This window comes from Monodelphis domestica, chromosome 4 (assembly GCF_027887165.1).
Source record: "Monodelphis domestica isolate mMonDom1 chromosome 4, mMonDom1.pri, whole genome shotgun sequence".
Classification (NCBI taxonomy): Eukaryota; Metazoa; Chordata; class Mammalia; order Didelphimorphia; family Didelphidae; genus Monodelphis; species Monodelphis domestica.
The window spans coordinates 5503498-5529569 of NC_077230.1; positions in this window are offsets into that span (position 1 = coordinate 5503498).

A 26072-nucleotide genomic window follows, 5' to 3' on the forward strand; every position below is an offset into this window, starting at 1 on the left:
CTCTGACAAGTGAAAACAATTCAGACATGGCTTCACTCCAATGAACTCCTTGATCGATTTGAGTGGAACAAAAGGGATTTTCTCCTTCAAATTCTTGTCCCCAGCAGTGTGATAGATTATCTGAAATTCCTACATCAGTCACTCATGGAAGGTTAAGTCTTTGGAGATCTTTTTGATGTGAGCTTGAAATGAATCCATGATTGATTACTTTGATCAAATTAATTAGTCACAAAATAAGACCCTCAGGGGAAGGGATTTGTGACAAGAAATGTGATTAGACAGGGTCTGGAATCCAGATGGTCACAGAAGAAAGCACAACACTCATCCAGTAGGATAGTGAGATACAGTTAAGCCTTTCGCTTTTGGCTTTAATTGTGTAGGCTTTTCTTATAAGCCTTATACTGAGCAAATTTTTATAAGAAAAATGCCCCAAAGGGTTAGGAATACAAGTTTATTGAGTGGGGATTCCATAGGAAGGGATCCAGGTGGTTTTGGGTTCTTTGTTTTGAAATGCTAACTCGCTAGAGAATTGGGAATGGGAAAAAAGAGACCATATCTTCCTTTTATTGGATTTCTATTCACCAAGTTTTCAGCGGATGCTACCCTCAACATTGGCTTTTAAAGGTCAATGTTTCTAATAATTTGAAGCAGGAAGGAAGATGGGAAAATACACAATCTTATTTAAAGGGTATTAAATAGAATAAAATATGATACTAAGGAAATCTCCTTAGACATGAGCTTTAAAGCAAATAGGGTTTGGCAGCATTTTTCAATTTAAAATTTCCAACAGACATTTTAATTTCCTATTCTCAGATTCTATATTGACATGTCAAACAAAAAAGATTCATTCCAATATTTGTCCATTTAGACTGTAAATAAGGAGTAACAGGCATTTGTTTTCTTTGTATAATGGGTGCTGGGGAGGCAGGTCTAGACAGAGAAAGCCTTGTTCTCAGGTCATTTGCGATTTGTTCTCTCCTTTGCAATATTTATGTGGAGATTTGGTGACTTTGTTTCTGGAAGTGTAGGATGGAGATGGCCTTTTACAAGCCTTTACAAGCCTGGCCACTTCCTGAGTAGTGAAGTTCTCCTGCCTATGGACACATTATGTCCTTTTGCTTTGCCCAATTACATCCATTCTTTCCTAAATTTAGGTAAATGAAGAATGAAGATCAAAGATGGAGTGGAGCACGTGAGTCAAAGGGATGGAGAAGCAATTGGAGACTTTTCTGGTTGCAGCATCTGAGTTTGATGAGGACCCAGCCTTGAGGAACAATCTTTCATGTAGCCCAGCAATGGATTGACCAAGCAAAGGAAACACAGTGGACTAGAAAGGAAAAGGAGCAATGCATCCAGAAGGAACTTGAGTTGAACTCTTGAGGCCAAGTTCTTCTACCTGTACTGATCCCTGCCCTCATTATCTTGGGATGAGATGAAGATATTGAGAATTAAATATGAGTGTGATCAGGCCCTCAAGCTATTAGCCTGTGCTCCTCTTCTCAGTTACAGCAATGTTTCTAGAGAAACTTCCTCTACTCGGTCAATCAATACACACTTATTAAGCACCCACTATTCACTCGTTTGACATAATCACCTTAAGGTAAGAGTCAATGGTCAATAGCCTTCTCAATTCAGAAAATGGGTATCGATGGCTTCTCTCCCCTTTTGAAAATAAAGATTAAGAGGGCAGATGTTCTTCACTTTGAAGATGAATTTAGAACTCAACCAGAGACATTAATTTAATAGGTATTTTTAGTATTAACTTCTATAACATGTTAATGGTCCTGCTTATATACATGTATGGGATATATGCATGTTCATATATGTGAATAATTTTATCCATCATAGGATCTTAATGTCATAGATTTAAAGCTGTTATTTTCTTTAGGTTATCTAACCCTCCTCCCTCATTTTGTAGGAAGGGAACTGAAACCCAGAGGTTAAATGACTTCTCCAAAGTCACACAGCTAGCAAATAGCAGAGCCAAATCCAGCACATTTTCCATTGTCCCATGCTGCTACTTCAACTTTCCCTTTTTCTTTTGTGCAACAAAGCAAGAACATTGCCTCATTTCTAGAAACAAAATCTATTAGTTCTGTGCTTGCTTGATTTCTCTTGTTAAAGAAATCTTTACATTATGTTAAACAAGTATAAATAAATAAAAGGAAACATTAGAGATGTTTTATTAAGTCATTAAAAAAGTAGGAAAGCATCAGATCTATGCTAGAAGAAAAATTTGTGACTGAGCAAAAGGTGAAAAGAATAGAAGATAAAAATGATAACATTAATTACGTAAAGTTACAAAGGTTTTGTACAAACAAACCCAGCAAAGCTCAGATTAAAAGGAAGACAACTGGGGGAAAAAGTCATTGCAGAAGGTTTCTCTGATAAAGGTCTCATTTTCAAGATACATGAGGAACTGATTCAAATGCACTAGTATAAGGCATTCCTCAATTGATAAATGGCTTAAGGATATGAACAGGTAGTTCTCAAGAGAAGAAACACAAGCTATTTATTTTATTTATATTCAAAGACACAATTTTCAACTTATACTTTCCAGATCTTAATCATCTCCCTCCCTCCCTTTTCTTCCCTTCCTCCTCTCAGAGATGGTAAGCAATTAGATCTGGATTATACATGTCTTATTATGCAAAACCGACTTCCATATTGGTCATTGTTGTAAGAGAATACTCATATAAAACCAAAACCCCCAAATAAAATTGCAAATAAATTAGTGTGGAAGGTAGTATGCTCTGATCTGCATCTGACTCCAACAGTTCTTTCTCTGGAGGTGGAGAGCTTTCTTTGTCATAAGTCTTTCCGAATTGTCCAGATCACTGTATAGCTGAGAGCAGCTAAGTCTTTCACAGTTGATCATTCCACAATATTGCTGTTACTGTGCACAGTGTTCTCTGAATTCTGCTGATTTCACTCTGCATCAGTTCATGTAAATTTTTTCATGCAGGTTTTTCTGAAATCATCCTGCTTATCATTTCCTATAACACAGTAGTATTCCATCACCAACATATACCACAATTGGTTCAGCCATTCCCCAATTGAAGGGCATCCCCTCGTTTTCCAATTTTTGGCCACCACAAAAGCTGCCATATATATATATATGTATATATATATATATATTTGTACTAATAGGTCCTTCCCCCTTTTTATGATCTCTTTGGTATATAGACCCATTAATGGGAGTATGCACAGTTTTATAGCCCTTTGGGCATGGTTCCAAATTGCCTTCCAGCACTTGCTTCAGCAGCACAAACACCAAAGCCCTCCAGATTGGTTGGATCAATTCACAACTCTACCAACAATGCATTAATTTTGCCACTTTCCTTCCAATATTTATTACTTCCCTTTATTGTCATATTGACCAATCTGAGGTGGTACCTCAGATTGTTTTTATTTGCATTTCTTTAATCAAGAGTGATGTAGAGAATTTTTTCATGTGATTATTGATAGCTTTGATTTTTTTTAATCTGAAAAATTGCTTGTTTATCTCCTTTCACCATTTATTAGCTGAAATTCAGTCTATTTATTACCATGTGAATAATGCTCCAAATCATTACTAATTAGAAAAATGATAATTAAAGCAATTTTGAGATTCTATAAGAGTGTCAAAGACAATAAAAAAGAAAAATGATCAATTTTGGAGGAACTGCGGAAAATTGGACACAAAGAGGTGCTACTGTTGGTGGACCCATGAATGGATCTAAACCGTTCTGTGGAGAAATTAGAATTATATGCAAAAAGTTTCTAAAAAGTAACCTGACCCTTTAATTCTAATATATCATTACTAGTCCTATTAAAAAAGAGATTAAAGAAGCATGTATCTAAATGTACCAAAAATACTCATAATCATTCTTTTTTAGGGTGGGGAAAAATGACTCCAGAAGCTAGAGGTATGCTCATTAACTGAGAAATGGCTGAATAAATTTTGGTCTATTAATGTGACAGATAGAGAGAGCTAAATACTCCAGTGGCTAGAGAGCTGGACCTGAAGTTAGGAAGACCTGAATTGAAATCTGATCTTGGATTCTCACTCGCTGTGTGACCCTGAGAAAGTCATCTGACCTCTGTATGCCTCAGTTTCCTCATCTATAAAATGAAGATAACAATAGTACCTAATTCACAACATTGTTGTAAGGATCAAATGAGATAATAACTATGAAGTGCTAAACATAGTACTTGGCACATAGTAAGCATATATAAATATTAGTTATTATCATTATTATTTCTATTATAATTTAAGGAACAAAGTAGATGATTTTTGAAAAGGCATGGAGACACATAAGGTGATGCAGAGTATGCAGAATCATCATCATAATTTATGCCATAACATCTATATGTAAAACATGAGTAATTTGGAATACTTCTATCAATTGATGACAAGCGAAATGTTCAGAACCAAGAGAAGAATTTATATAGCAACAATGTAAAGACAAACAACTCTGAAAGCTGTAAGACCTATGATCAGTTCAATGACCATCCATGATTCCAGAAGAAAATGGTGAAAGATTCTCTCGATGGAGAGCTCATGAATTAGTATTCAGAAGAGTAGTTTGTTTTTATTTTTATTTTCATCCCTTCACAGACCCAGATCCAAGAACTGTGGAAGCAAGAAGGCTAATATTAAATTTAGCCTAATACTCTCTCAGCCCCACACAGTATACTGTCTTCCTGAGATAGCAAGCAATCATGTACAACGATAAATTAAGGATCTCTCCTTACAAAATTCATACTGAGAATTTCTCATTTTACATTTCTAATCTCAGCTAGAAAAGTTTATTTCAATTTTCTGCAACACTATGCTGAAATTCACCATAACTGATGATTGGCAGGTCTAATTGACAAAAACTTTATTTGTTTGAGAGACACATTCACAAAATCAATATGAATCCATTTGGGAAAGTGGAGTAATTTAGAAAAATATGCAGCATAGTCATAACTGTTTTGTCCATTTATTGAAAACACAATGTGAAACCAAAATTGAAAAAGCAATGCTCTTCTGAATACCTGCCATTTAATAGCATCAGACAAAAACACATGAAAGAAATGTTTACCCAGTTTCAAAAATGTCTTTCTTTGTGTGACTAACTTTAGTTTGAACAGAAATATCTAGATGATCTCAAAGAGCTGTAGTGAGTTTTTTCATTTAATCTTTAAACATGCACTGCAAGCTATCATTAATTAGGGATTTTTTTTTAAACCCTTACCTTCCATCTTGGAATCAATACTGTGTATTGACTCCAAGGCAGAAGAGTGGTAAGGGCTAGGCAATGGGGGTCAAGTGACTTGCCCAGGGTCACACAGCTGGGAAGTGTATGAGGCCAGATTTGAACCTAGGACCTCCCGTCTCTAGGCCTGGCTCTCAATCCATTGAGCTACCCAGCTGCCCCCCAATTAGCCATTTTTTTAGTGATAGTTCCCACACATTTTCTGTGACTCAATGAAAGTGTTTAAAGTAGCATTAAGCACTTTAATCTCATGTTGTAGAATATGCTATGAATTTAAACAGAAAAATAAAGCCTCATTTCTATTCAAGGAAAGAAAATCAACTCAATTACAATAGGAAACATTTGCCTTATGTAGAACTAAGGGTTACTGTCACTTTTACCCTGATTTTCTTCCTTGGCTTCCACCAGTATATCTATGTAAATTACTAATATGTTTATCTTTGGTATTAACCTTTCACCTGAGTTACAGGTTCATATTTTCATCTGTCTACTAAGTATTTTTTCCCCTTTTTCTTTCCACCCCTTCAGAGACATCATATCACAAATCAAACTAATTATTCTTTTGCCTGGCTCTCCCTATATTAGTTCTTCGTAACTTTATTATTTCCTTCAGTGCCTTCCTTCTCTAATCCCTCAGTCTTGTCGGTTTCAAATCTCCTAGACTATTTGCTCTTATCTCTCATTTATTCTTCTAGTCCCAATAATGATGAAGCCCTACAATTTCTTTCTTGACTCTCATATACAGTCTTCTTCATTCCTACTGCCCTAACTATTCTGTCTTAATTACTCACAAAGAATTATTACAATATCTTATTTTCCAGGCTTTAGCCTCTCCATCATCCAGCAAACGAATCCCATGTTAACATTTCAAAAACAATGTTTTAAGATATCAGTCCCTGATAAACTCTTTTCTGACTTCCATTACCTATAGACAAAACTCTTAGCAGTTTCCAAGGCCCTCCATAATATGACTCTTTTCTATCTATTCAATCTCAACTGCAATTACTATCTAAAGATTTTTCTCCACCACTTAATTCTCTTAATGAGGCATGAGAACACCATGGTTGTTGCTGTATGGATACCTTTGATTATGACCTGAAATAATCTACATGAAACACTACTGTGCTTAAGAATGAATGGATCTGGGTTGTGAAAGTAAGACAGAATAGATATGGAGCAGTGAATCCTATCATAAATATCAAGCTCAACATGTGCTTTCCAGAAGTGTTTGTCATTATCATAAAAGATACCCAAGCAGAGTCAAAATGTAAGAGGCATTCACTAGAAAGAGATCCATGAGATGCACTTATTTGCATATGGCATTGTATTATGCACGAAATTGTATTAAGCCCAGAATACTACAAACCTTATATAGTTATTCCAAAGAAATTCAGTCTAATTATTCACACCAGAAAAATCACACAAAGGATGCCATTTTAAAAAATATTTTATTTGATCATTTCCAAGCATTATTCATTAAAGACATAGATCATTTTCTTTTCCTCTCCCCCACCCCCCATAGCCGACGCGTAAGTCCACTGGGCATTACATGTTTTCTTGATTTGAACCCATTGCTTTGTTGATAATATTTGCATTAGAGTGTTCATTTAGAGTCTCTCCTCTGTCATGTCCCCTCAACCTCTGTATTCAGGCAGTTGCTTTTCCTCAGTGTTTCTACTCCCACCGTTTGCCCTCTGCTTATGAATAGTGTTTTTTTCTCCTAGATCCCTGCAAATTGTTCAGGGACATTACACCGCCATTAATGGAGAAGTCCATTACGTTTGATTATACCACAGTGTATTAGTCTCTGTGTACAATGTTCTCCTGGTTCTGCTCCTCTCGCTCTGCATCACTTCCTGGAGGTTGTTCCAGTCTCCATGGAACTCCTCCACTTTATTATTCCTTTTAGCACAATAGTATTCCATCACCAACATATACCACAATTTGCTCATCCATTCCCCAATTGATGGGCATCCCCTCGTTTTCTAGTTTTTGGCTACCACAAAGAGCGCAGCTATGAATATTTTTGTACAAGTCTTTTTGTCCATTATCTCTTTGGGGTACAGACCCAGCAGTGTTATGGCTGGAAAAGGATGCCATTTTTTAGACACATGATATGCAGATCCATTGGATGTGGCAATACACTGAATAAAAAAATCATTGAGGTAATCCCTAAGCCTATATATCTGGGACAGATACTGTTGATGGATAATAAACTAGGCATAAAACTGAACAACTGGAAGAGAACAATTTTTGCCAATGCCCAGCAGTGTCCTGAAAAAAATTCTTGCAACATCAATATTCTTCTAATGATACTGGCATCATTAAGCAACAAATCTTTGAAGAATGACCCATAGAGTAATAGAAATAAATACATATTACTGATATTTATTTTCATTCAAGAAGTAGAATAAAAAGACCATCCAGGGGATATAGGATTTGGAAAAGTAGGTGGTCTGGTCAAAAAGTGAAAAGGAAAGACAATGGAGCTCTACACAGGCACCCATAGAATGTTCTGAGAAGGCTCCAGGACATTGGATACACTATTAATAAACATGGAAAGCACAATAAGAATTGCGTAGGATCAGAAGACCTCAGAGGACCTGAGATCTGCATTGGTGTAGAGAATGATGAGAATGAGAATCTCTAATGAATGTTCATGTCATGTGTCATGAAAGTAGACATTATCCAATGAGAACATCGGATGAAGGCAGAAATGAGATCGTTACCAGATCTTCAAATGAGACACAACTGGAAGAAATAGCTAACAAATTGGGAGGACAGATTTAGGCTTCTTTTGAATATTTTTATTATTGACAGGCTAGAAAAATGGGATGAAATGAATAAGACTAGATTTAATAAAAATATAAAAATTCAATACTTAAGTTTTGAAAGTTATCCTTACAAGAACAGGAAAAGGAAGCTCTGGTTCAATGAAAGATTTAGGGGTGTGTGTGTGTGTGTGTGTGTGTGTGTGTGTGTGTGTGTGCGCTAGGGTTTTTTGGAGGGGACTACAAGCCCAATATTATGTAATTTTAAGCTGACTTAGGAGTTCATAATGCTCTTCCCTCTTCTGAAATGTTGTGATTAGTATATGTGTTAAATTGGAATACAGCATGGTCTTAGGGCATAGTGCTTTACCATTTTTTCCCTCCTGCCCAAAACAGGTGCCTATACTTGAAGCAAAACTAGACAGATGGTTCTGCCAGTGTTATGCCGATGTTGTAGCAAGTTGAAGCACCTACGTTCTGATCCTTACCAAGGATGAGATCGTGGCTCGGAAAAGTGAGTTCTGAGAAATAGTTGTGTTTCGTATGATTTTTTATAGATACGTACCAAAGAATAAAAAGAGAGCCCTTGTGGATTTTTCTCATAGTCTTTTGCAGGCTACCCATCTGTATATGTGTATATATGCCCATATATGTATATACCAGATGCTCCCATTTTCCTCTCTCCAATAAACTTCCGATTATTTCAAGGATTGTCTCTACATAGGTTTATTTCAACCTACCAGTTTAGCCCAGTTGGCAGGATTCTCTGGGTATTCATGGCCATTTTCTAGGGGCGAGAGACACTGTTTCAAAAGTCTCTCTGCCAGGATTCTACCCACTGATTGGTGCCTTGGAAATTTAAGCCTTGTGAAGATTTTGTATGCTAAGCATTGTCGTTTGGAAGATGGGCAATGTGGGATTTAAAGAACTCTTTCGTGGGACTCCACTGGCTAAAATGGTGGGGAAATATAGGAAGCTTCCTATATTGTTGGCAGGACACTCCTTCAAGAGGGAGTTTTTCTGTCATGCCTAGAATAATGATAATTATGAAAAACAAGATTTTTGAGGCTGGATGAGGGTTCATTTGAAGAAGGTAAGTTGATTTACCTAAGGAGATTTTTAGAAATGTTGCTTCAAAAGGAAATGGATTAATATCTTGAGGATGGGTATATTATGCTTCCAACAAACTATTTGGATAGTCTGAAATGTAAAAAATGGAAGAAGTAAAATAATTACAATTTCTCCCAGGCTCATTCAAATAGGATCTCTAATTGAAAGAGATGTTTTCCCCACCTCATTCACCTCTTAGCCTGTTGGTAAGAGATCTGCTTATATACATTACAGGTTACCATATTCTGTACCCCAGAGAGGGTGTTTTTGAAATTCTGAAGTCACCTGATTTGGTTGCTACGTGCCTTCAGTTTCAGGAAGGAGGATGAGAGAAAATGATTATTTTGCCTCATGCTGGAAAATCACCCCGAGGTGATAGAAATGGATTCTATATTATGTGGCCGATCTAGTAATGATATCGGTTTGATAAAAGGAATTCAACCACTTATGATTAGTTATTATAAGAGTAAGGCATGGCTGTGTATTGAGTAAGATAGCTTGTCTAAAGTTCAAGTTGAAGGAATACAGACACTAATATAAGATTTCGGGAGGCAAGGAGTTACCAAAAAGGGTCAGTCTCCATATAACACTCCTATATTGTGGTAAGGAAAGGGAAATTCTAGAAAGAAGGCCAGATAAGGGCATTTCAGAATTCTTGAAGATGGAAGTAGGTGACGGAAAGATGAAAGTTATGATCATTTTTTAAAAAATGTGTCTAAGGTGGAAGCTCAAAGGAAACAAATAGTTTGAGGGATTGAAGAGTTGGGGTGCTTGATGGAGAAGGAATATTAGAGCAGGAGCTGGGGAAGACAAAAAGACTGGGGACCATTCATCTTCCTAAAGCAAGCTGGAGATGGAGATGGAGGCAAGTGCAGTATGAAATGGGAAGCACACGGTCAGAGAATTAGATGGGAGGGTTCACTGCTGCTTCACTAATCTTCTTCCCTCCATAGGGGAAGATTAGCAAGAAAAGGGCACAGCTAGAGATGGAAATCAAACATGTACATGCCCTTAAGCTGCAATTGAAAGGCATAGGCATATGATCAGAGGAACCTTGTTAGATACCTATAAAACTTCCATTTTTAGATTCTTATCAAAGTCACTACTTTGTTCCTCGTATTAAAAAAAAAAAGTGCTGCATGAATTTCTCTCATAGTCCTTCACAGGTCAAACGTACACATGTAATCCAGATGCTTCTATTTTTCTCTTTCCAAAAGACTACTATTTCGAGGTTAGTCTCAATATAGGTTCATTTCAAATTGACATTACTAATGAGTATCACATTTCAGATGTTGAATTAAATTGAAGGTATTAACATGAATAGACAGAGAAGTATAATCAGGATTGCAAAGTAACTGGAGACTATATAATAATAATTTGAAAGAACCTAATTATATATTATAGATTCAGAGCTGGAAGAGACTTAACAAGTCACCTAGATCACAGATTCTAGTCACTTTTGTTTTATTAGCTCATTGTCGTTGCTTTTTAAAAATAAAATATTAAAATCTCTCTTTTGATTTTCAGAATTTCAATTTTGGTGTTTAATTGGAGAGCTTTAATTTGTTGGTTTTTTCCTAGTCTTTTTAGTTGGGAGTAAAAGGTATATGTAGAATTTATATAGCATCTACTATCTGCCAAGCACTGTGCTAAACACATTTTAAAAATAAACACTATTTCCTTTGATCACCACTGTGTGGTAAGTGCAATTATTAGTTCCATTTTCCAGTGAAGAAAACGGAGGCAAACAAGTTAAGTGATTTGCCTAGGATCACACAGCTATTAAGTGTATGAGGTTAGATTTCAACTCGGGATTTCCTGATTGCAGTTCCAGAATTCTATCTACTATACTTCTAGCTGCCTCATTGCATGCTGCATTTATTGGTCTGCTCTTTTTCTCTTTTGTTGATAAAAATATTTAGAGACATAAATTTTCCCCTAGGTACTATTTTGTTTGCATCCCCAAAATTTTGATATGTTGTCTCATTCTTGTCATTATCTTTAATGAAATTATTGTTTCTATATTTGATTTGAAATTGTTTCTTGTTCATTGACAAATCCATCCTTTACAATAATGTTAAATAGTTTCCAATAATTTTGAATCCTTGCTTCAAAGATCCTTTATTGAATATAATTTTTATTGTATCATAGTCAGGAAAGGATGCATTTGCTTTTTCATTGGTTAGCTTGATCTAGGTCTAGAGGGATGAATTGAAGTCACTCATTATTAAGTATTACTATTTCTACCTGTCACTTATTTAACTTTTCCCTTAATAATTTAGATGTTATACTATTAGTGCATTTATATTTAATACTGGTATTAATTAATTTTCTCTGGTTGTGGTTGTTGGTGGTGAGTTATGTCTGACTCTTCATGACCTTGTATGGGATTTTCTTTCTTTTTTTAAGTTTATTTATTTTTTAAATTAATTTAAAATATTTTTCCATGGTTACATGATTCATGTTTTTTCCCCTCTCCTTTTACCATCCCCCTCCCACAGCCAATGAGCAATTCCACTGGGTTCTAAATGTGTCATTGATCCAGATCTATTTCCATATTATTAATATTTGCATTAGGGTGATCATTTAAAGTCAAAATCCCCAGTCATATTACCATTGAATCATGTGATCAATCATATATTTTTCTTCTGTGTTTCTACTCCCACAGTTCTTTCTCTGGATGTGGATAGTGTTCTTTCTCCTAAGTCCCTCAGGATTGTCCTGGATCATTGCATTGCTACTACTAGAGAAGTCCATTACATTTGATTGTGCTACAATGTATCAGTCTCTGTGTACAATGTTCTCCTGGTTCTGCTCCTCTCGCTCTGCATCAGTTCCTGGAGGTTGTTCCAGTCTCCGTGGAATTCCTCCACTTTATTATTCCTTTGAGCACAATAGTATTCCATCACCAACATATACCACAATGTGTTCAGCCATTCCCCAATTGAAGGGCATCCCCTCATTTTCCAATTTTTGGCCACCACAAAGAGCGCAGCTATGAATATTCTTGTAAAAGTCTTTTTCCTTATTCTCTCTTTGGGGTACAAACCCAGCAGTGCTATGGCTGGATCAAAGGGCAGGCAGTCTTTTTTTTTTTTAAACCCTTACCTTCCGTCTTGGAGTCAATACTGTGTATTGGTAAGGGCTAGGCAATGGGGGCCAAGTGACTTGCCCAGTGTCACACAGCTGGGAAGTGTCTGAGGCCAGATTTGAACCCAGGACCTCCCGTCTCTAGGCCTGACTCTCAATCCACTGAGCCACGCAGCTGCTCCCGGGGAAGGCAGTCTTTTAGCGCCCTTTGGGCATAGTTCCAAATTGCCCTCCAGAATGGTTGGATCCATTCACCACTCCACCAGCAATGTATTAATGTCCAACTTTGCCACATCCCCTCCAACATTCATTACTTTCCTTTACTGTCATGTTAGCTAATCTGCTGGGTGTGAGGTGATACCTCAGAGTTGTTTTGTTTTGATTTGCATTTCTCTGATTATCAGAGATTTAGAACACTTTTTCATGTGCTAATTGATAGTTTTGATTTTTTTATCTGAAAAGTGCCTGTTCAAGTCCTTGCCCATTTATCAATTGGAGGATGGCTTGATTTTTTGTACAATTGATTTAGCTCTTTATAAATTTGAGTAATTAGACCTTTGTCAGAGTTTTTGTTTTCAAGATTTTTTCACAATTTGTTGCTTCCCTTCTAATTTTGCTTGTATTGATTTTGTTTGTACAAAACCTTTTTAACTTGATGTAATCAAAATTATTTATTTTATATTTTGTCATCTTTATCTTTTGCTTGTTCTTATAATCTTTCCTTTCCTATAGATCTGACAAGTAAACTATTCTATGTTTGCCTAATTTACTTATAGTTTCCTTCTTTATATATCTCTCCCAAACTATTTTCCAATTTTCCCAGCAGTTTTTATCAAATAGTGGATTTTGGTCCCAAAAGCTGGGATCTTTGGGTTTATCATAGGCTGTCTTGCTGAGGTTACTTACCCCAAGTCTATTCCACTGACCCTCCCTTCTGTCTCTTAGTCAGTACCATAGTGTTTTGATGACCACAGTTTAAGATCTGGTACTGCCAGGCCTCCATCCTTCACATTTTTTTTCATTATTTCCCTTGATGTTTTTGATCTTTGTTCTTCCAAACAAACTTTGTTATAATTTTTTCTAATTCAGTAAGAAAGTTTCAGGGTTTGGCCCTGAATAAGTATATTAATTTGGGTAGGTGGTCATTGTTATTACGTTAGTTTGTCCTACCCATGAGCCATCGGTGTTTTTCTAATTGTTTAGATTTAGTTTTAATTGTGTGGAAAGTGTTTTGTAGTTGTGGGGGATTTTCTTAGCAAAGGTACTATAATGGTTTGCCGTTTCCTTCTGCAGTGGATTAAGGCAAACAACAGGTTAAGTGACTTGCCCAGGTCATACATACAACTAGAATCAGAGGAAACATTTGAATTCAGATCTTTCTGACTCCAGGCCCAGCCTTCTATTCACTGAGCTACCCAGCTCTAGCCGCCATTTTCTCTGGTGGTGTTATTGTGCTTCCACCTTGTAGGCCTCTTCCTGATCTCATTTGGGGTTTTCTTGGCAAAGACCCTGGAGTTCTTGATCGTGTTCTCTTCCAGCTCATTTTACAGATGAAGAACTGAGGCCAGCGGGGAAAACTGACGTGCCCAGAGTCAGGCGAGGCCAGAGGAGAGACCAGAGGAGAGGCCAGAGGAGAGGCCAGAGGAGAGGCCAGAGGAGAGGCCCGAGGAGAGGCCAGAGGAGGGGCCCGAGGAGAGGCCAGAGGAGGGGCCCGAGGAGAGGCCAGAGGAGGGCCAGAGGAGAGGCCAGAGGAGGGGCCAGAGGAGGGGCCAGAGGAGAGGCCCGAGGAGGGGCCAGAGGAGAGGCCCGAGGAGGGGCCAGAGGAGGGGCCCGAGGAGGGGCCCGAGGAGAGGCCCGAGGAGAGGCCAGAGGAGGGGCCAGAGGAGGGGCCAGAGGAGAGGCCAGAGGAGGGGCCAGAGGAGGGGCCAGAGGAGGGGCCAGAGGAGAGGCCAGAGGAGGGGCCAGAGGAGGGGCCAGAGGAGAGGCCAGAGGAGGGGCCAGAGGAGAGGCCAGAGGAGGGGCCAGAGGAGAGGCCATAAGGATCCGTGTTTCTGAGTGACACTTCGTCCCCTTGTGCCGTGTAGCTGCTTTCCCTTGTCCCTGTCCTGGTGCTCTTTGTGTGTTCAGCCTCGGTTTGGGTTAGGCTTAAAACGGGACACGCCCCAACCAGCTGGTTAGTGCTGTAATGGCGGCCGAGCAAGGCCCCAGCTTTGGCTTGGTAAGAATTTGTGAGCAACAGGCAGGTTCATCTCTATTAATAGGATTAAGGAAAGGCGTGGATAGGTGAGAACAGCTGAGCCGAGGAGCCCGGAACCTGGCAGGGGAGACGCTTTGCTGCTCCCGCCTGACTCTCACAAATCTGCTCCTTATTCTTCTTAAACTAACAATTCTCGGGGTCTTTGCTAAATATCACCCGTATCTACTTTTTAACTGCACTGCCTCCTTGCATTTCTTCAGATCACGCCTCCCACTCCCAGGACTTCCTGGGCCTTGTCAGGCTAGTTCAGGCTTCAGAGGGGAATAAACAGTCTCTGTCTCTCTCTCTGTCTCTCTCTCTCTGTCTCTCTGTCTCTCTGTCTCTCTCTGTCTCTGTCTCTGTCTCTCTCTCTCTCTCCCTCTCTGTCTCTCCCTCTCTCTCTCTCTCTGTCTCTCTCTCTCCCTCTCTCTGTCTCTCTTGAGGGAGCTACTCAGTACAACACGTATCACTGTGGAACATCTGGCTCCTGTCAGGGAGCATGAACATGTCAACACCCAACATGTAGATTCCAGGAGAAACTAGTACCGACGCCCAAAACATAGATTCCAGGAGAACTTGTGGGCCACGTATGGTGGTTAGTGATATGCTGAGAGGCTCGGGTATAAAAGACTCTGCATTCACAACTGCAGGCGGAGTGCTGAGCTTCCCCTGGCGCGGACCAGAATAAAGGACCCTCCTGCTTGATTGCATTGTCTATGGGTTTTTCCTTGGTGGTGGGCGACACACTGGACCCTAACACTCTCTCTGTCTTTCTCTGTCTGTCTGTCTCTCTCTCTCTGTCTCTGTCTCTCTCTCTGTCTCTCTCTCTCTGTCTGTCTCTCTCTCTGTCTCTCTGTCTCTCTCTTTTGTTGGGCTCTTTGCCTTCGGTTTCTCCCTGTTGCAATCCATCCTCTACTCAGCTGTCAAATCAGTCTTCCTAACATTAGAGGTCTGATGACACGACCCCCATAGTCACAGTGAATCCCAGTATCTTATATGTACATATTTGTTTGCAGATGATATTACAATTTTTTAGGAAATTTCTAGAGTTGCCTAAAAATGAATTGAAACCATTTATAACTTCAAAAAATTACAGGATAGAAAATAAAACCACTCAAATCATCAGCATTTCTGTATAGTAACAACTAGTAAAAAATCCATTTTCAATAACTACAGACAGAACAAAACACCTGCTATGACACACTGGAACTTTATCAACACAATGACAAAATACTACATGAATGAAGGCAGATTTAATAATTAGAGAAATATGAATTGCTCATTGGCAGTCAATATAATAAAAATCACAATACTAACTAAATTAATTTTTCCTGTGCATTATAAATCAAATTACCCAAGGATGACTTTATATAGCTAGAAGAAAAAGTAACAAAACTCCTCTGGAGGAATAAAAAGTCCAGTTTATCAAAGGAATAAATTTTTTTTTTAATTTTATAGTATTTTATTTGATCATTTCCAAGCATTATTCATTAAAGACAAAGATCATTTTCTTTTCCTCCCCCCCACCCCCCATAGCCAACACGTGATTCCACTGGGTATCACATGTGTTCTTGATTCGAACCCATTGCCATGTTGTTAATATTTGCATTAGAGTGTTCGTTTAGAGTCTCTCCTCTGTCATGTCCCCTCAACCACTGTAGTTGGGCAGTTGTTTTTCCTCAGTGTTTCTACTCCCTCAGTTTGTCCTCTGCTTATGAATGGTGTTTTTTTCTCCTGGATCCCTGCAGATTGTTCAGGGACATTACACCGCCACTAATGGAGAAGTCCATTACGTTCGATTGTACCACAGCGTATCAGTCTCTGTGTACAATGTTTTCCTGGTTCTGCTCCTCTCGCTCTGCATCACTTCCTGGAGGTCGTTCCAGTCCCCATGGAACTCCTCCACTTTATTATTCCTTTTAGCACAATAGTATTCCATCACCAACAGATACCACACTTTGTTCAGCCATTCCCCAATTGATGGGCATCCCCTCGTTTTCCAGTTTTTGGCCACAACAAAGAGCGCAGCTATGAATATTCTTGTACAAGTCTTTTTGTCCATTATCTCTTTGTGGTACAGACCCAGCAGTGCTATGGCTGGATCAAAGGGCAGACAGTCTTTTAGCGCCCTTTATCAAAGGAATAAATTTAAAAAATGGAAAAGAAGACCTACCAGTACATGATCTTAAATTATATTTTGTTATTTTTGTTCAGTCATATCTAATTCTTCATGACCCCATTTGATTTTTTTTTTTTTGGTAAAGATATTAGAGCAATTGACCATTTTCTTCTTCAACTCATTTTACAGATGAGGAACTGAGGCAAACAGGGTTAAATGACTTGCCCAGGATCACCTAGCTAGTAAGTGTGTGAGGCCAGATTTTAACTCAGAAGACTTCTACTCTCTTAACTGGGCCACCTTTTAAACTACACTACAAAGGTGTAATTATCAAAACAATTTGGCTTTGAGTCAGAAACAGAAAGACTGATCAGGGAAACATTAGCTACAAGAGCAAACAAGCAAAGTCATCTAGTGTTTAGTCAATTCAAATATCCCAACTATTAAGACAGACACTCACTTCAACAAAAACTGTTGGGAAAATTCCAAAATAGTCTGGCAGAAATTAGGTGTCGACCAACATCTCACACTGAAACCGAAGATAAGCTCAAAACGGATAAGTGATTTAGATGCAAAGAGTGCTGTCAGGAGCAAATTGGATCAGAGAAGAAATGACTTGTCAGATCCATGGACAAGTAAGAGTTGATGACCAAAGAAGAGATAGGGAGGCTCATAGGAGGTAAAATGTGCAATTTTGATTACATGAAACGAAAGTTTTTATCAAAAAAAAGCTAATATGCCTAAAATTAGGAGAAAAGTAGGAAGTTGGTGGGGTGGGGGTGGGGATCTTTGTAGCAAGTTTCTCAGATAAAAGTCTCATTTCTTAAATGTTTAGGGAATTGAATCAACTTTATAAGAATAAGAACCATTCCCCAACTGATAAATGGTCAAAGGACATAAAAAGGCCATTTTTTAGAGGAAGAATTCAAAGCTATCTCATATAAAAGCTCTAAATCCCTAATAATTAAAGAAATGCCCATTAAAACAACTTTGAGGCATCACCCCACATTCATTAGATTGGCTAAGATGAGACAATGAGACAGAGAAGGAAAATGACATTCTGGAGGGTATGTGGCAAAATAGGGACACTAATGCACTATTGATGGAACTGTGAACTCCTTCAACCTTTCTGGAAAGCAATTTGGGATTATGCCCAAAAAGCCATTAAACTATGCATAGCCTTTGACCTAGAAACACTGCTGCCAGGTCTATACCCTAAAGAGATAAAAGAAAGAGGGAAAGGGTCCTTTTGTAGAAAACTATTTGTAACAGCCCTTTTGTGTGTGTCTGTGTGTTAATGGAAAAGAATTAGAAACTGAAGGGATGTTTCTCAATTGGGAAATGACTTTTTTTGGCATATGAATGTGATGGAATACTATTGTGCTATAAGAAATGATGAAGGGGATAGTTTTTGAAGAATTGGGGAAGGTAGTAAATAGGCTAGAGATGGGGGTAACTAGGTGCCATATTGAACAGAGTACTGTGCCTGGAGTCTGGAACTCCCAAGTTCAAATCTGACTGTAGACACTTACTAGCTGTATGACTGAGCGAGTTACTCAACTTCTGTTCATCTGAGCTTCTTCAGCTAGAAAGTGAGGACAACAATGGCACCCATATCACAGGGTTGCTGTGAAACTCAAAGAATATGTTATCTGTAAAGCTCTCAGCAGAGTACCTGGCTCTAAGTGATATCAAGGCTCTCCCTGTTGGCTATTCCAATCTGGCTGTTAAGTTTCTCTGAAAGATGCTAAGATGCCCCCCAAACAACTGAATACAGTGAGAAACACCAGCAAAATTCCTCCAAAGGCCTGAGCCCAAAGGAGAGAGCCTTTGATCATTCCATCCCATGTTCTCCACTTGGCCATATCCTTGGCCATTGCCCAGGATCTAGTGTATATGAAGCTAATCTGTGCTCCACCCCTCAAGGCTCTCTCACATGGCAGTCATGCAGCCTGGAACTCCACCAATTAGAAAGACTTGTCAATAACCATATTCCCAGTACCACTACGGTATCTCCCATCACCAGATCAATCTAATTGTACTGGCCTTTCTTGAAACCATCAGTTAAGTAGACAAAATGGTGCATCTCTGGAACCAGGTCTTTATAGATGGGAGCTCACTGGGCCAATGAAAGGGTTCCAGGGTTTGCTGGGGAAAGGGAGGAAGGGAAGAAAAGAAGCATGTACATAGCATCTCCTCCAGATAGAAAGGGTCTAATCTTTTCCCTTTATATTCTCTTTACAACCTCCCACACACCTCATATATACTTCCTCTATAAACAATTTAGGGACTGTGATATTAGGGTCTAAGAGTGGAGGTTCCAGTATCTTTTGTGCAAACCTTTTCCATTTTCCTTTGGTTCAGAATTAAATTTCTGCACAGAGATGCACATGAACAGAACTGAGCATATTCTATCCATTCTATCTAGTAGAGTAGGAGGCAGGCAGATTCTGACCTTGGAACAAAGTCCCATTTATAGAAAGTGATGGTGAAGATATTGAGCAAAGAAAAGAAAGTTAATATAATGAAGAAATAGTAAGGATTAGGATTATTTCAAGAGAAAATCCAGAAAAAGAGGGTAACTCCACAAGTAGAGACTTAGAAAAGAGAAGTTTGTCCACGAAATCTCCAAGAGTAGCTAAAAGAAATGAAGAGATTTTGAAAGAATAAACTAGAACTGAAATGAGATCATTTAAAGAAAAAACCTGAAATCATTTTCCATGCATGAGTATGTTAGCTGTCTTAAGTCTGAGTCCAACCTCTCCAAGGCTCATAGAACGTGTGATCTTTGAGGAATCTTTTGTAACTCCTGTCCTTGATTTGCATGTTCAGAAAATATCCCTATTCGATAGTTGAAACTGATTGATGTCCACTGCTTGATCATCATTGGGCAGCATATGAACTCATGAATGACGTACTAGAAACTCCAGCCCTAAGAGTTATTCCTCAACAACTCCAAGAGAGGAAACCGACATTTCTCTTCGGGAACTTAATCTAATGGTGAACCCAGAGGTGCTGCTACAGTAGTGCATGTCTAGAGTTTGTAATAAGCAGATACATGCTTTATTTTAACTACCGGGCAGTGGGGTGCAGGAGGTAACTATTTTAACTATTCGTTGTCCGTGTGTTTAAACATTGAGTCTACACAGAAGGATAATCTAAAACATCCTTGAACTCAAACCATTCAGCTGTATAAGGCAAAACTTTTCTCCACTGATAGTATCTAGTCTTTGAGGCTCAAGAATACATATTTTTAGTTTTAATTAACCAACCACGATATGGAAATAATAGTACAAGAAAAGCCACTTCAACTAAGGCTAAGATAATACAATGAAATAATCAGAGAATAAGAAGGATTTCGTATCAGTGTCATCATTAAATACGTATTTATTACTAACAGAATGCCAAGAGATGTTAAAGCACAGCTTTGAGGTATGCTTTCCACATTCTAATCTGCAGTCTAAGGGCAAAATCTGGCCAAACAAGCCTTCCCAAACATTGGTAATAAGAGCCAAGAGGAATCTGGCAAATCTCTACCAATACTGAGCCAGTGCGTATCTATAGATCTCCCTGTACTTACTTTGTGACAAGTGGGATAACCTCATGTCTGTGCCTTCTTGCCCTCCAGAACGACTGCCCCAATTTCCATTCTCACCTGGCAAATGATCAGGTTGCAGCTGCCAAATAATGAATATGCTCTTTGTCAAAAGATACTTCATTCAATTATCAATCATGGATTTTAGAATTGCAGAATAAGCATCAATAGGTTTTTTGTGGTGAATTTGTTGCTTTTCATTTAGAATGCTTTATTTTTTTTTTTTTGAGAGAGCTGAAGAGGTAAATGGAGAAGGGAAGATTAAATAGCATTTAAAGTCTGTTTAGCCTATAGTTGACTTCTGTTCCATTACATATAATTCCCTTAGATGCTACAATAAGGCGTTATTGTATGTTATAATAGCTTAAAAGAGAAATAAAGGCAAAGAAAAGATTTAGAAATGACTAAAAATCAACATGACAGAAAATGTGTTATGACTAGTTACATATGAAGGAAAAAACTTGATTAAAGAGATTGTCTAAAACTTAGAAACTCTATTATGCATTGAAATGCAAAGACTGAATGCCAAAGTGTGACTTTAAGTGACTAAAACCTCAAAAGTGTTCTAATTTTGATACAATTTATATAATTACTGACCAAGATCCTTTTTTATGCTAATGACTCTCTCAAAAGGTTACTATGAAAAAGAATGCATGTAAGTAATACTCTGGAAACATGGAAGCTGCTTTCAGATTGAATGCTTTTTGATTTATTCTTTTTTAGATTCCCTTCAATGCCATACAGGTGTTTCATTCTTTATTGAAGGTGAATAGTTCATTCATAGCTTGTATTTGAAGAAATAATTCCAATGGATTTATCTTTTAAGTTTTAAAAGCTCATTCACATGGAGTGGGAAAAAAAAAAAAACATAGTGCTACTTTTTTTTTGAATCTTTACCTTCCTCCTTAGAATCAATTCTGTGTATTGGTTCCAAGGCAGAAGAGTGATAAGGGCTAGGCAATGGACATTAAATGACTAGACCAGGGTCACTCAGCTAGGCAGTGTCTGAGGTCAGATTTGAATCTAGGACTCCCCCCCCCTTTTTTTTTACACTCACAGTATTTATTTACCAATTTAACCCCTTTGCAGTGTAAACCTCAAAATTCCTTAGACTTATAAATGTTGGAAATTTCATCATTGGGATATTTCATACTTGGAAAATTTCTTACTGATAGTCTATTGGAATGGGAACCCCATTGGCATGGGAGGTTCCTCCTCTTCCCTTCTTAAGATTACTTTAGGACAGAAACCTTTTGCTGAACAATGGAAAGGACTTTGACCTATGCTTAAGCATAGAACAGGAATTTCTTTGAGTCATGATTGATTTTAGAATTGATACAATGGAGATACTTGGAATCAATCTCCACCCTATTCAGTCCTAACAGGATTGAGTAAGGGCTGCAGCCTAGATCAAAATTTAATTATTCCAATCTCTACCCTACTCAGGTTAACAGGATTTAGAAAGGGCTGTAGCAAAGGAGCAAAGATTTAATCATTTGAAAATATGACCTTCAACAGACATGTGCAAAGCCTCTGGGCGGTCCTGGGTTAAGCTAGAGCCTCCATTGGCACAGGGAAATTGATGGACAGTGATTGGTAGATGTGAGAACTGAGGGGAGGCAACTTGGATGGTTTCCTTAAAGATCAGGGGGGTCTGGAGACTCGGGGGGGTTGAGGAGTTGATCGGAGTGGTGGCAGGGTACTCTGAGAAGCTTGCTCTGAAGGAAGCTGAAGGTGGGGGCCTCTGAGACTGTTTCTCCATTTTGGTCACGTGAGTAATAGGGACTGATCTCCTTTCTTTGCCCCAGCTATCTAAGGGCTTGGGCCTTTTGGCCCAGCCTAAACAGAAGGGGTATTTAAGCCCTATTCCTTTCTCTCCCTTTTTCTCTCTCTCTATCTCTAATTCCTTTCTTCCTCCTATTGTAATTAAACTCCATAAAAGATTGACTGCAAACTTGAGTTTTCATTTAGGAATTACATAGCTGAATTCCTTGGCGACCTTAAATTAATATATATCAGTCTTTTAAAGTGATTCCCTTGTAACAGCAGTTTGTGTGTGTTTATGGGCTTCGAAGACTGTACTCCAAGGAGGTTATCAATGAAAAGAAGTCCCTGTATATAAGCAGTATATTTTGTGATAGCGACGATGTAGAAGCACAGCTGACACTTATTGACTGGGGAATAGATAAGCAAAATGTGTTCCATGAAAGTCATGGAATGTTACTGTGTGGTAAAGAAGGATGAATAAATTGAATTTTGGTTAATTGTTGCTCTTCATACTAGAATAAAGCCAAAATGGCATCCCTCGTGATGTCCTGTCTGCCGTCTAATTTGGGTTTAAGTGAGGAAGACTTGCACACAGAGTCTCCATCTCTCTTCTAGTCATAGAAGTCCAGGGGCCAGATGAGTCAGGAGGCCTGCTGATGGTCCAGGATGCAGTGGATGACCGCCGTGTCTTCAGTGGCGGACCTCCCTTTTCTGCGCCTGGCTCTCCATCCCCTGAGCCAACCAGCTGCCTCCACAGCACTAGCTCTTGTCAAGGTTTGACAAAGTAGGTCAGTCTCTTTTCTTGAAACTCACTCTGGGGTCCACCTTGAAGTGTTATGAAATGAACGTTCTAAAAAAGTCCCAGTATATGTAGGAGCAGCATTCACTTTCTAGCCTATTTGGCAGAAATGGCTGCTAGTCATTATATGTGTGCTAAATGCTCTGAGTGGACAAATATGGCCCATAAGATTAATCCAATTAGCATTTCTCTCCTCCCCCCCCCCCCCCCCCATCAGCAAGGAACAAGGGAAGTCTGGAGGAGGTGGACTAGGAGTTTGGGGAAATATCTTTTTCCTAGAAAAAGTAACCTTAGAAATCAAAGCAACAGAGCTCTAGGATTGGACAGAGATACTCGGGCTGGCAAGGGCGGGATGCACCTTACTGCTTTCTGTTTCAGGCAGATTATTCTGATGAGATTACCTACAGAGAAAACATTCTCGATGGAGCAAACCAGTCTTTGCGACTTCAGAGTCCAAGGTCTTATTCTCCCTCTAAGGCATCTGACAGCCTCCCAAACAAGGAAAATAGCCAAGCAGTCCCATCTAATAAGCAACTTTTACGGTGTTTAATGTCATCCCCAAGGCTGTGTCAAACCCCCCATACAAGGAGCCATTTGTGGTGCCCTTTTCCAAGAAGTATTCATTTATTTTGCCCTGCTCCTTACTTTGATCCCCATCCAGGCTCTTCTGAATCCTAATCTCCTATTCATGGGATAAATGTTTACATTAAAAAATTGTTTCTATTCTACTCTCTCTCCTTTCCTCTTCCCACTCTATGAAAAATAGGGCATGTGGAGGACAAAAGAAGAGTGCCTTCCTCTAGCCAATTTCTCCATTAGTGCTTTTATAGATCCTCCCCTTCTCTGATTTTTCTCTTATTATTTACTTTGTTATTTTGGGGATGGGAAAGCAAGGAGTCCTGCTGTTTCTTAGTCCTAGAAACATCAGCCAATGAAAAAGGCATTATCCTATTCTAGGAATCACACTCATTTTGAGGCATGAGCCCAGGTCTTACTTTGCGCTGGCATCAATCACCACCATTTGTCTTTACATTAAAGTGAGTCGATTTTTATCTCTGAAAATGTGTTCTCTTTTCTACCCCGACACTGGGCATATCTTATCCTTGCTAAGGTGAAATGTAGCCCTGGAGAGCATGACCCTTGCTCAGAGAAGGCACTTTCCAATGATGTCCTTTTTCTCCAAGTGAAATGTGTTTTTAGGACTCTTAATTCCCTCCTGGCCCCTTCAGCGCCATGCTGGGATATATCTTTAGTGGCACCTTTTGGTTTCCTCTTTGGGCGGTGAAACTAGCTACTCAGCATCTATCCCTTCCCCAGCTCTGCTTTCTTTTGACTTCCCTGCATCATTGTCAAGAAACCGAAGAGATGGTTATTTCTTCAAACCCAGGTCAAGGAGAGTACTTCTCCGGCTCTCTTTTCTCTTTTATCACCCTCCACCACCAGGAATTGGCGATTTCAGTCCGCAGAGTATTCATTGCGTTCTGCCTTCCTTCCTTCTCTCTTGATCCTTTAAATTTGCCTTAAATACTTAGCCTCTTACATTCTTTGATGATTCCCCTTTGCTTTTCCCTTTGAACACTTTCCTGATTTTTGTTTAGATTGCTTGCAAATGGAATGCTTTTCTCACATCTTTTCCTCTGCAAGAATATGATTCAATGCCCCGATTGCACTTTCCAGACCGAAGGGCCTCCAGAGAACATGTTCTAAAGGACTGTCTTCAATCTTTTAGCCCTGGAACCTCTGCCCTGGGCTTACACTATCCTGACTGGTGTGTCCGACAGCACAATACGGGTAACCAAGCCCAGCCATGCTTCACATTCTACCTTTCATTCTTCTTTGTGCTGCGACATGCATGTCAACCCCGTCCTCCCTCCACCCTCCACCCCTTTAGCCTTCTAGCTCCAGAACTAGAAGCAAATCAATACTGCCATTACCTGTGGAAAAAACAAGGCAATCAAACAACAAATCAATCAGAAACCACTTATTAAATAGGCGCTTCATGGGAGGCACGTTGCTAGGTGCCAGGGATAAAAACATGCAACGAATTCAAGAATCTCTCATCTCAAGGAGCTTACATTCTGTCAGGGAAGGCAGGCCCATTTGTATGTATAAAGAAGAAGAAACATAAGGAAAACAAGTAAAAAGAAATACAAGGGAATTAGGAAATGAGGGAAGTCGGGATTGAGAGGAATACGAGCGTATAGACGGCAGTGCTTGAAGCAAAAGATTGATATTTTTTTAACCCCTTACCTTCCGTCTTGGAGTCAATACTGTGTATACTGTTACAGCTAAGTGTCTGAGGCTAGATTTGAACCCAGGACCTCCCATCTCTATCCACTGAGCTACCTAGCTGCCCCTAAAAGATTGATTTTTAAAAAGATATTTATTTAATTTTACCAATTACATGTAATAATAAATTTCCACACGTTTTCTTTTTTAAACCCTTACCTTTCATCTTGGAATCAATATTGTGTATCAGTTCCAAGGCAGAAGAGCGATAAGGGCTAGGCAATGGGAGTTAAGTGACTTGCCCAGGGTCACACAGCTAGGACGTGTCTGAGGCCAGATTTGAACCTAGGACCTCCTGTCTCTAGGCATGGCTCTCAATCTACTGAGCTACCCAACTGCCCCTCCAAGTTTTCTTAGGAAAGAAATGGATTTATATTGGCAGAGGTAAGATAAGAATGCATCCCAAGCATGGCTGTGTCCAATGCAGTCATGGAGACAAGAGAGGGAGGAAGAGATCTCTTGTCTTGATAATGTCTGATTTTTTTTTCCCTTGAGATGAATATTTTTTTAATCATATATTACTTTCTACAAGTGAGCTTTCAAGAGACAACATTGTTTCCTCTTCACATTTTTTCAATAAAGTCAGCAAATTTGTCTATGTAACCAGATGTCTGAAGAACTGGTTCTGAGGCGAATATGGTACAAACAACATTTAGGATCTATTTCTTTTGAGGTTTTTTTTTTTAATTAGAATTTATATTTTTCCAGATCACATGTTGATACAATTTTAAATATTCATTTTCTGACATTGTGCAGTCCATTTTCTGTCCCTTCCTTCCACTCCTCGTTCCTCCTCAAGAAAGGAGCCAATATGCTATAAATTGTAGATATATGATCCTATTTCCATGTTTATTATGTTGTGAAACAAGACCTGTTGCTTAACAATTAATGAAGGAAATAAAATGAAGACTAGTCTGTTTCAATGTGCATAGACTCCGTCTGTTCCTTCTACTGTGGTAGAGATCCTTTTTTGTCATGAAGCCTTTGGAGTTGTCCTGGATCCTTGCCTTGTGGATGACACTGAAGTCATTCGAAGCTGATGATCATTCGTTG